Genomic DNA, 12,960 nt, shown 5'->3' on the forward strand with positions numbered 1-12,960 from the left:
AACTATGGTTTGATGGCCAGACATAGTTATCAGTAACTGCGCAGGCTGTGATGTGAAGTATGTTTGGATGGCCAGGTGATTTTACCCAGTAACAATTCTTGCTGTGATGTAAGGTATGGATGCATGGCCAGGAAGTATTACCTACAAAATTGAAGGTTGTGATGTGAAGTATGCGTTGATGGCCCGAGAATGTAACGTGGTAACCGCGGAAGCTATGGTATGAAGGATGGACGAATGGCCAGAAATTGTTACCTACAAGACATGAAAGCTGTGATATGAAGTATGGATGGATGCTCAGACAATTTTACCTAGGAACAGCGCAGATTGTAATGTGATGTGTGGATGGATGGCCATCCAATATTACATGGCAAACTTGCAGGCTGTGATGCAAGGTATGGATGGATGGCCAGACAATATGCAGGAGTAACTGTGCAGGCTGTGTTGTGAAGTATGAATGCATGACCAGACAATGTTACCCAGAAACTGTACAGGCTGTGTTGTGAAGTATGAATGAATGGACAGACAATGTTACGTAGAAATAGTTCACCACAGGAGGTGTGACCCAACCAGGCCGTTAATTCTGCTATTTGACTACTGCTATGCCAATGAATGGGCAGAAAATTTTACAGAGAAACTGTGCAGGCTGTGTTGTGAAGTATGAATGAATGGACAGACAATGTTACCTAGAAATTATACAGGCTGTGTTGTGAAGTACGAATGCATGGCCAGACGATGTTACAGAGAAAGTGTACAGGCTGTGATGTGGAGTATGGTGGATGACCGGACAATGTTTCCAAACAACCGTGCACGCTGTGGTATTACGATGAATGGATGGCCAGAAAATGTTACGTAGCAAATATTAAGGCCGTGATGTGAAGTACAGGGGATGGCCAGACAATAATACCTAGCCACCATGCTGGATGTGATGTGAAGTATGGGTGGTTGGCCAGAAAAGGTTACCAAGAATCTCTACAGGCAGTGATGTGAAGTATGGATGGACGACCAGACAATGTTGTCTACTAACGGTGCAGGCTGTGATGTTAGTTATGGAAGTATGGCCAGAAAATATTACCTACCAAACGTGAAGGCTGTGATGTGGAGTATCGATGGATGGCCAGAAAATATTACCTACCAAACTCGGAGGCTATAATGTGAATTATGGTTGGTTTGCCAGACAATGTTACATAGTACCTTTGCGGGCTGCAATGTGAACTATGTATAGATGGTCAGGAAATGTTACATAGTAACAGTACAGGCTGTGAGGTAAACTACGGATAGACGGACAGAAAATGTTACCTAGTGTAATACAGGCTGTGTTATGAAGTATGGATGGATGGCTGGCTGGACAACGTGCAGGCTGAGAATTGATGAGCAGAAGATGTTACCTACCAAGCATTAAATCTGTGATATGAAGTATGGGTTGATCGCCCGTAACTGTGCAGGCTCTGATCTGAAGTATGGGTGGATGGCCAGACAAGGTTGCCCAGTAACCGTTTAGTCTGTGATGTAAATTGTGGATGGCCTGAAAATGTTATCAAGAAAATGTAAAGTCCGTGTTGTGAAGTATGGGTGGATGGCCAGACAATGTTGCCAAGATACTGTACAGGCTGTGATGTGAAGTATGGATGGATGGCCAGACAATGTCACCTAGCAACCACGCAGGATTTGATGTGAAGTATGGATGCATGGCCATATAATGTTACCAAGAAATTGTACAGCCTGTGGTATGGAGTATGGATGGATGGCCTGAAAATATTACCTGGCAAGAGTGCAGTCTGTGATATAAGGTATGGATGGATGGTCACAAAATGTTACCTAGCCACCGTACAGGCTGTGATGTGAAGTATGGTTTGATGGCAGGAATATGCTACCAAGAAAAATGTACAAGCTCTGATATGAAGTTTGAATGGATGGCCACATATTGTTACCTCGCAAACGCGCAGGCTCTGATATAAGATGTGGATGGACGGCCAGACAATATTGCCTAGAAACTGTGCGGACTCATAAATGTGAAGTATGTTTGGATGGCCAGAAAGTTCTACAGAGGAACTGTACAAGCTCTGATATGGAGTATGGTGGATGGTCAGTCAATGTTACCTACTAAGTGTACAGGCTTTGATACGAAGTATGGATTAATGGCCGGAAAATGTTACGTAGTAACCGTGCAGGTTGTGATGTGAAATATGGGTGGATAGTCAGTGAATGTTTCCAAGATACCGTGCAGACTGTATTGTGATATATGTATGGACGGCCGGACATTGTTACCAAGAAATTGTACAGGCTGTGATGTGGAGATAAGATGGATCGCCAGACAATGTTTACATACAACCACGCAGTCTGCGATGTAAGATTAGAATGGATGGTCGGACAATGTTACCTATCCACAGTGCAGGTTTCAATGTCAATACTGGTAAGTATGGGTTTAAAGGACCACTCTACTGCCCACACGTCGCACAATACACGGACACCTTACACACCATACCTCAATACGGTAGCATAACAGCCTTCCTCTCAGGCCTACGAGCAAGTGTTCAACGCCTCACCGCTAGAACATTGATCTTAGTCACGAGACCGATGATGGGCGGCCGTGACTGAGAGACGTACAGAACGAAACTTTGATTTTACTACATAGAAACGTGACACCAGTTTTAAACAATTTACGGGTGGAAAGCTCAAGACATGTGTACTTCATTACAAACTGATCTATTATTAGTTCTGAGGAGATGTGTTGCTTGCAGAGGAATCTCGCAGAAAATACCGTTTGCTATTTAGCGAAAAAGCAACTTTGAAAGTATTTAGGACCTGTCTGCTGTGTATACATTCTCTGTTACTGCGGCGGACAAGGTTGGATTCATAAAAAATAATTGTTTCCCTTTAAATAGAATTATGTAACAATTCATCACAGCGACATAAAGGCCCCAGATGTCAGAGATTATCTTGTGAAAAACGAAAATGAATTCTAAAGATCGAGAACGCAGCCCTGAGGAGCTGCTCTGTTATCCGGCTCTCCAGACCGCCACCAAGTGTCGCACAGTAGATCCATGCAATTTTCCTCTTTTCAGAATATCGCAGTTGTTTCTGGGGTCGCTGTTTGCTCTTGGCCGGAAGATGATCCTGTTGCTCGGCAAAGCAAGATCATCTGCTTGTCTTCAACTAGGAGGTGGGTCTAGACCTACAATATTATAGACGATCCCGCTAGAAAACAGCTGTGTTCCACTGAGAGTAATAAAATCCTTGGTTTCCAAGAGAATAATGGTTCAGAGCGTAGTGCTAATATCACCCCCTGTGTCATGTGATGTGTCGTCTTTGCTGGGAATGCTGAAAACTGCAGACTCGGACAAAATCGGATATTCCAGAAACTGAAAAGGCACGTCGTGACTGTAAATACATTAGAAACTGCTTCCGAAAACAATGATGTGCTTCAGATACGTTAAGCAGAAGTTAAAGTGAAATATCCGTCAGATACCGAGTTTAGTGGCTGGTTAAACCTCCGTCCGAAATGTGTCTCTGATCACAGTCCCCCGCAAAACCACCGTAAAGCTCTACTTCGGCATCTGCTCAAGATGAACCATTTCCAGAAGAGCAAAGTAACATCTGGCTGTAAATTCAGGTTCACTAATTCTTCAGTGACAATCCGACAGAGAACTCACACTGAAAGTCAGTGCTGAAGTAGAAGACGCTGGTTTTACCTTTGTTACAATAACGACACACAACAATCCTCCATCTGTACTAAGCGTGGAAACTCTGCTTCATGGGGTGGTGGTGGTGGTGGTGGTGGTATAGTTGGTGGTGTTGGAGGTGGTGGTGGAGGTGGAGGTGGTTATAATTTAACCAACCTCTATTAACACCAAACAGAAGTTAAACTGATAATGTCGAAAAATGAAGGTATCAGCCAAAGAAAGACACGGGCCACGAAGCCCTTGAAAATGAAAGACCCCCAGGGCAAGATACCTAATACCTAAGGGGTCAGAAAAGAACTAGTGTTGGCCAAGGATGGTCGGGTAAGACAGATGAAAGTGAGGAGCGTTACTCAAGTAAGTTGAAGCTAAATGTGCAGTGGTCGTCAACCAGCGATCCCAAATCAAGAACCTCTAGGGCTCCTTTTAGTCGCCTCTTACGAAAGGCAGGACTTAACTTGGTTGTTATCAATCGCCTACACCCACAGGGGGTGTGACCCAACCAGGCCGTTAATTCTGCCATTTGACTATTGCTATGCCAATAAATATTGAAGAGTGTCCTTTTAGTGTCAGACGTACATTGCCACGCAGAAGCTCAAGAGGCTGTAGGAAAGCTACAGAGTGGAAGTCTGTTAGCTTACTGATAGAGAACCATCCTAAACCTAGCAATGTTCAATGTCAAAAAGACGGTATAAAATTCCTCTAACGAGAATATTGCGAGAGTTCAGTCAGCGGAACTGTGCATCTCAGCACCGGCTTACTCAAGCCTAACCACATCAATCCAAAGACCACTGTCTACCTGAAGGTCAAGGAAAGGCTTCCTCAGGTTCCTCAAGGCTCCATGGAACCAACTGAGTCAGTAAGTGGCAGGAAAACGGAACGACAAGACCAACAGTTCTAACTTCGTTTTAAGTAGAAAAGTAGAATTATTTCATCTCTTTCATCATTGAACAGCACCAGCCCTCACTTTGGGAGTCCTGCAGATTTCAGTGATGCAAGCAAATGATTAGGCAATTTGCTGAATTTAGGTTGTGCTACTTTTGTCTTGAAACCTCAAGTACGTAAGTCTTCTTGGATCCCCCGTAGTTACACTGGAGTACTTTCTTGTTGCGTTCCTTCCCTAGCACTTCAATGTAACGCAGACTCAGATAACATCACCATAGCAAATGGATGGCGATAACAAAGACAGTCCGAAGTGTCGAAACACGGCCTACCTCATGGGAAAACTGGCCGTAATTTTCCAAACGCCAAGTGATTGCGGGTCTGTTGAAAACCACGCTGGGAATTGCGACTGCGGCAGAACAAACAAGTGTTTCCTCCTCCGGCATCTCTCGCAATTAGTCAGATGACCAAACATATAAATTAAACACCTACGGCCTAAAGGATTCGAGATGGCGGGTATAGTATGTGTCTTCCGTGACGGCACATACTCCATCATCGCAAGTGTGGGCAGAACACCCGCGTATCGTCGGAGTACACAATTCACCTACTCATCTCCATCTGCCGTCACTTTCGGCAGGTATGTTCAGTTTTGGCCATAAAGCGCGAGGTTGTGGCACACCATCTCAGGCGCCCTTCATGGAGATGGACTTGAGGAGTGCAGCAAAGCGGCTCCTGGGCCGTACAAAACCCATAACCATTTGAGTGACTGATCAAAAGCATATGGCGTAAGGGCACTGGGATTCCAATTCCCGAGCCAGGTAAAGATTATTCCCAACAAATGGCCTCTGAAAGCTGCCTGTAGGGATGGATAATGGAAGACTTTTGCGGGCCTTCGATGAGCGAGGTTTCTTGACGTGTGTGACGGTCTGCCGTGGATCACAATTCAGGAGGCTGCTCCTCGGCAGTAGCACTTAGTCGCCGTGTTTTATTTTTACCTGGGAATGTCTTAGAACGGTACCTGGTGGTATTTTCACCATAAAACAGAGGGGATTGCGGGGACTTCATGTCCCTCATGCGTTTTCCGGTTCGTGTATCACGTTCAAAATCATGGAGATCTTTACTGAATGCCGCTCTGTTCGCAGTCGTTCCATCGCTGTACGTAGACTGTCAGCTCTACATTTGAGCTCCAGAATGATGACGGTCCCTGAGTAAAGTGTCGAACGAGTCGAGAGACAGTAGAGAAAACCACAGTTGCACACTTCTATCAACAATGGCGTGAAACCTCAATGCCCACTACATATGCCAGATGGCCTTGTATTTTATAAAAGAAGGTAACCCATTACATGTCTCATAACTTTGTTGTTTCTAAGGGAAAGCTGAACGTTACGTGTCTGATGACCTTACTGATTTTCAGGGAAGGTAGAACATCATGTGTCTGGTGACCATGTTGTTTTTAAAGGTTGGTAGAATATTACATTTCAGATGACCTTCTTGTTTTTAAGGGAAGGTAGAACATTACATGTCCCATAATTTTTCCGTTTTTAAGGGAAGGCTGAAAATTTCGTATCTAGTGACCTTGTTGTTTTAAAGAAAGGAAGAACATTATGTGTGTGATGACCTTGTTGTTTTTAAGGGACGTAGATAATTGCATGCCTGATGATATTGTTGTATTTAAGGGATGGTAGAACTTTAGATGTCCCAATACCTTGTTGTTTCTAACAGAATATAGAATATTACATGTCTAATGACCTTGTTGTTTAAGGGAAGGTAGAACATTACACGTCTCATGACATTGTTGTTTCTAACGGAATATAGAACATGACATGTCTGGTGACCTTGTTATTTTTAAAGGAAGGCAGAACATTACATGTCTGATGACAGTAGTATAATAGGTGAGTTCGGCCGCCACCACCTCCTCCGGGCTCCCAGGGCTCCCTCCACCACCCGAAGGAAATTTGAATTTTGGCGGGAAATTTGAATTTTGGCGCGAGATTTGAATTTGTAAACAAAGCCACGTGCTTTTTGACAGCTGTCATCGACAACAACGCATCGCTAACCTCACTGCTGCCATCTTGACGGGCCTAAACCTCAGTAGTGCCAACTTAACCTAACTAGCGTGAGGTAAACAAAACCACGTGTTTTCTGACAGCCACGTGCTTTTTGACAGACAACAACGCATCGCTAATCTCAGTACTGCCATCTTGACGGGCCTAAACCTCAGTAGTGCCAACTTAACCTAACTAGCGCGAGGTAAACAAAGCCATGTGTTTTTTGACAGCCACGTGCTTTTTGACAGACAACAACGCATCGCTAACCTCAGTACTGCCATCTTGACGGGCCTAAACCTCAGTAGTACCAACTTAACCTAACTAGCGCGTGGTAAACAAAGCCACATGCTTTTTGACAGCCACGTGCTTTTTTGACAGCTGTCATCCGCCATCTTTAAACTACAGAGCACTGTGCTGCCCTCTTTATCGTAGTAGATGTAAAATTCGTCACCTGTCATCGGCAGTGCTGCAATCTGGGCGGGCCTAAACCTTAGTGCTACCAAATTAACCTCACTAGCGTGAGATAAACCAATCCACGTGCAGCTGTCATCCGCCATCTTTAATCTATAGAGCACAGTGCTGCCCTCTTTAGCTACTTACCTTTGAAATGTGGTACGTCACAGCTGTCATCCGCCATCTTGCATCCGAAACCTCAGTGCTGCACTCTTTAGCTAGATACCTTTGAAATGTAGTGGCGGCAAATTCTTTATGCTCTTGTTTGGAAACAAAGAAACGTGCAGCTGTCATCCGCCATCTTTAATCCAGAGAGCACAGTGCTGCTCTCTTTAGCTACTTACCTTTGAAATGTGGTACGTCACAGCTGTCATCCGCCATCTTGCATCGCAAACCTCAGTGCTGCACTCTTTAGCTAGATACCTTTGAAATGTAGTGGTGGCAAATTCCACGTGCTCTTGTTTGGAAACAAAGCCACGTGCACCTGTCAAGAGCCATCTTTAATCCAGAGAGCACCGTGCTGCCCTCTTTAGGTACTTACCTTTGAAATGTGGTACGTCACAGCTGTCATCCGCCATCTTGCATCGCAAACCTCAGTGCTGCACTCTTTAGCTAGATACCTTTGAAATGTAGTGGCGGCAATTTGAAAAATTCTTTATGCTCCTGTTTGGAAACAAACCTATGCGCTTTTTTGTCAGCTATCATCCGCCATCTTTAATCTAGAGAACACCGTGCTGCCCTCTATGTGGTGGTGGTAAATTCTACACGCTCTTGTTTGGAAACAAACCCATGTGCTTTTCTGACAGCTGTCAACCGCCAGAGAGCACCGTGCTTCTCTCTTTATGCCGGCAGCAAATTCTACGTGCTTTTTGACAGCTGTCATCCGCCATCTTTAATCAAGAGAGCACCGTGCTACCATCTTTAGCTAGATACCTTTGAAATGTGGTGGCGGCAAATTCCACGTGCTCTTGTTTAGTAAACAAAGCCACGTGCTTTTTTGACAGCTATCATCCGCCATCTTTAATCAATAGAGCACTGTGCTGCTATCATGCGGGTAATTTCGTCAGCTGTCATCCACCATCTTTAATCTACAGAGCGCCGTGCTGCTCTCTGTAGTAGCGGGCAATTTGAAAAGTTCTGTTACTTGTCATCCGTCATCTTTAATCAACAAAGCTTCGTACTGCTATCTTTAGCTACATACATTTAACATGTGGTGGCGGATAATTTGAAAAAAAAACTTCCGTTAGCTATCATCCACCATCTTTATTCAACAGAGCATCGTGCTGCTATCTCTAGCTACATACATTTAACATGTGGTGACGGCAATTTGAAATTCTATCTAGATGCCAACTTTAATCAACAGAGCACCGTGCTGCTATCCCTTTGAATTGTGGTGACGGATAATTTGAAATTCCGTTAGCTATCATCATTAAACATTAGTGCATTCGCTAACCTAACCTCTCATCTACTATCTTGAAGGAGATTATACGACACCTCCTCTTCCTCCTGCTCTTCCTCCTCCTCCTCCTCCTCCCTACCCCCTCCGCCTCCTACTCCTCTGTCAAGGCATAACTTTATCGAACACGCAACGCGAAGGCAAGAGTGTGCATGTTTAGACTTGCAGATTACGAAAGAAACATAATAAGACTTGAATCGAACACTGCACTCGATGTCGTTAACTTCAACATGTGATTAGAACATTGTCTGGTGTGTTCAGAACACTACATAAGTAGAATCGAACGCTGTACAACATGTTAGGGGATACATTTGTTCTAAGAAGATCAGATTGAAACATAACAGGACTAGAATTGAACACTGCACTCGATGTCGTTAACTTTAACATGTGATCAGAACATTGATTGATGTGTTCAGATCACTAAACAAGTAGAACCGAACACTGTACAACATGTTAAGGGATACCTTTGTTTTAAGAAAATTGGATTGAAACTAACAAGACTGGAAACTATCACTGCACTCGATGTCGTTATAATTAACATGTGATCCGATACAACATGTTAGGGGATACCATCGTTCCAAGAAAATTAGATTGAAACATAGCAAGACCAGAATCGAACACTGTAAGAACATTGTTTGATGTGTTCAGAGCAAAAGTACAACTTCAATGATTTACCTAGTGTAAACATCAAAAACACACACTGTGCACATATCGCACAGCTATCTCGCCTACCACTTGCCTAGTATGAAAATCAAAAACACACTGTGCACATATCGCATAGCTAACTCGGCAACACTTCAAATGATTTGCTTAGTACGAAAATAAAAAATCTATACCGCGTAGCTAACTCGTTCATCGCACTGCTAAGACGCTTAGTAATTGCGAATACACTGATATATCTCTTACGAAAATCAAGAAAGCACGCTGCGTAGCCAACTCGCTCGGGTCACTCGCTTAGTAATTGCAACACGACTAGAACACTGATACACACACGGATAAGAATGTTCCGAGATACTACATACTGTCCCCTTCAAAATTGGTAAAATCATTTATTGGAAAATATTTTATTTCTACTGTGTGTTGAAATATTATTTCGTGAACCAGGAAGGGAGTTGTATCACATTGAGTCGGCTGAGCGAGATTCGCCAGGTGTCCGGGAATTCCACTCAAGGGCAAACGAGGGGAGAGCGCAGATACAGCTAGCCAAATAACCTTCGAATCAGCCGTGAATGCCACGTGACCAGGCAGAATGTGTGTCAAGTGCTCGATCGATAATAGTGAAGGTGCATGACGTCTGACTATGGCAGCCAATCAAGCGATTAATTTGGTGCGAAGTTAATAAATTAACCAATCGCTCATGAGGAGAAGACGCACCCCTGTCTTAAGACAGTGAATAATGGATTTTCCTAAGGGAAATTTACTCAGAAATTTCTACCTCTGAACACGTCGTGTGGAGAATTACTCTAGCTTCAACTACGGACGGAAGAAGACGCACTTCGCTTACTCAGGGAACTTCGTCATTCAGTGCCTACAACTTGTTGCAACTGCAGTTCAGATATTTACGGATTCCACCTATAATTCAACAGATTTTAAAAGTTAAGTTTCCTTCCCATCTTATCAAACATCGGTGTGAGTTTTGGCCCTTGTCTCAGACGTGATTTTTAGTTTCAGCTTCACAAGAATTTCCACAGAAGAGATCACCGGTTCGAGTTCAAGTCAGGATGCCAGTCTTCTTTCTTGGTGAATGGTGTGATTTCCAGCGCGCCAGCATGTCTCCAATGCACGAGTAAAATGTGAGGCAGTCCAGGCGGGTGTGACCAGGATCGATGGTGCGTAATGTGGTAATGCACTAGGTCATCAGCCCGAGTTCTACAACCGACAGTCACCACCAAGTAATATTTAAACTTTGTTATTCTTTCTTTCCTTTTGTAATATAATTGTAATGACATAGCCTCTACTTATTTGTTTAGAAATTTTCTATTAGTTAGAATTTTTCCATCTCTTCTTTCTTGGTGATGGTAGATTGAGGATGTGTGAGTATTTGAACCTATTAGTTTGTTTGAGTGGATGTCTTCGAGAAGTGTTTCAACTGTCCCGAGTTCATTGTGGCAGGAGAAATAAATGTAAAATGACCTCAACGTTAAACTAGGACTATCTGAATATTTTTTAGACGTAAAATGAGATCAAATGGGACAGTAATTTCGTGGATTCTATTATGTCAGAGTTCATTCTTCAATTATGCGACGTATGGTTGAATTTTGTGTGCAATAGAGTCATCTGAAATATTATTGTGCAGTAGCTTTCGCACGTATGATCTTGCGCGGCCAGGGATAATAATAATAATAATAATAAAAATAATTTAACTAAATTATCGCGTAAAAGAACGCCTAAGGTCATGAGCATAATATTAGTTATTATTGAAAATGGTTGATGTGCGCTCATTTATAGTAATTTAGGCCTGGGAAATGGCAGTATCTAACCGATACAATTTTTTATATATTTGCTGTGTTGTGATGATTAGTTGACTGGTTGATGGATATTATTGAATTCAGCAGTCGAGCTGTGCATCCATTAGTGAGTCAATTTAAGAATAAAATATGTTACTTGATGTAATTTCTTCGTTGTGAGTGCAGATTAATCGAGAATCACAATTATAGTGGAGAAGTAAAAATAAATATCGTAGCTCATGAACCGCGTGCGCGGAATGTTGATTCTGGCCTATGTTTAAGCGATTTTATCAATGATTTTTGGATGATTTGTATTCGTAAATTTTCTCTGAACATCGTCGTATAACTATGTTCTTTATTAAAGTGATAATCATTGCTCTGTCACATTTCCAGTTGATGAGAGGAGGTCACCACGATAGTGTCATCATGAGAATAATTTTCCTAACTTTGTCTAAACATGAAAATTAATAGTCAAGGGCTAGCGTTCGTGTAAATATGTATATAATATTTCCGTGTATCTTTTTGTGAGTTTAGTGTGTGTGATTTGACTGTATTTTGCTTAATGTAAGTTTCCAATCCCTATTTGTGATGATGCTCTTCATTATTTCGTGGAATTTTTGGCCTAATTTACGCCAACTTTAGTGGTTCACCATTTGAATGAATTTAAACCTTTAGTGAATTTTATTCGTTTTCAAGGAGGAATAGGATCTTATTTAACGAATACACATGAATAAGTATAGGCCATGTCAGTGGATTGAACTCACAAAATCAAAAATTGTAAGCGTTGATTAATTAATAATTTCAATTAATGGATAAACATAGATTGACATAATGTCAAGTTCCAAGCTATTATGTGAGAAGCAACTACTAAATAATTATAAAGTTGAGTTTATTAATTAATTTAAAGGTCAAGGGAGACGATTTAACCATAATTTTATGAGAGAAAATTTTTTATTTAATTTTCAAAGAGGAATGAAAATGATCATTTTCAAAGTTGTTTAAAATCAAATCTATGAAGGAAGGAAGTTTATTTTCAAGTTGTTAAATTATCAATGGGAGAGATCATCTCAAATCAATTATTATTAATTATTTAATTAATTTTCCACTAAAAATATAAATATTATATTTGCAGATTCAGCCATTTGCTGTTCCGCTTTTCGAAGAAGTGTCTATGTGATTACGACATAAAAGAAGACAAATCATATAAACAAAATACCTAGATTTTGTAAATTATTGTGAAGTTTATGAAGAGCAGTAGTTGTAATAAATGTGTAAAACCTATTTAGCTTTCTCTCATTTGCCACTAGTTCATCATCTATCCCTGCACTTTAAAATTTTCGCACAGCCGATAAGCGAACGATCTACACCCTGGAGATCTTCGCTCACCGGCCGAGATGAGCCCGGCATGACGGGTGCAATACTTACATGTTTTTTTAAAAAATAGGGGCATGAAAGATCATAAATTATATGTACACATGTTGTCTCCTCCAAGTTGTAAGACGAAATAGACGCAGTACTGCGAGTTTCCGCTCTAGCTGGCGAACGGAAGTAGCATGATATCTCAGCAAAAAAATACGCGTGAGCTTGCATACACGCAAGTCAGACACAATGATGGATACCGCGATTCAAATCCTGGCAACTTATGCCGTCAGGAAGGGCATCCGGCGAGCATCTAGCTGTAAAACCCCGATTCTCGTGTTAAAAAGAGCATCTAGTTGTAAAACAGATTCTGAATCCGAGTTTTTTGACGTCAGGAAGGGCAACCGTTCGAAAACAATAGTGTATGATGTAAGAGGCTAGATACTGCCAGTTTTGCGTCAGGAAGGGCAACTAGTCTTAAAACAAATTCTTGCGATTTAAAATCTTAGTTTTGCGTCAGGAAGGCCATCCGGCTGTAAAACAATAGTTCGAGATACAGCGATTTAAAGTCAAAGAAGAGCATCTAGCTGTAAATCCCCGATTCTCGTGTTAAAAGAGCATCTAGTTGTAAAACAGAT

The sequence above is a fragment of the Anabrus simplex genome, chromosome X (assembly GCF_040414725.1).
Source record: "Anabrus simplex isolate iqAnaSimp1 chromosome X, ASM4041472v1, whole genome shotgun sequence".
Lineage (NCBI taxonomy): Eukaryota > Metazoa > Arthropoda > Insecta > Orthoptera > Tettigoniidae > Anabrus > Anabrus simplex.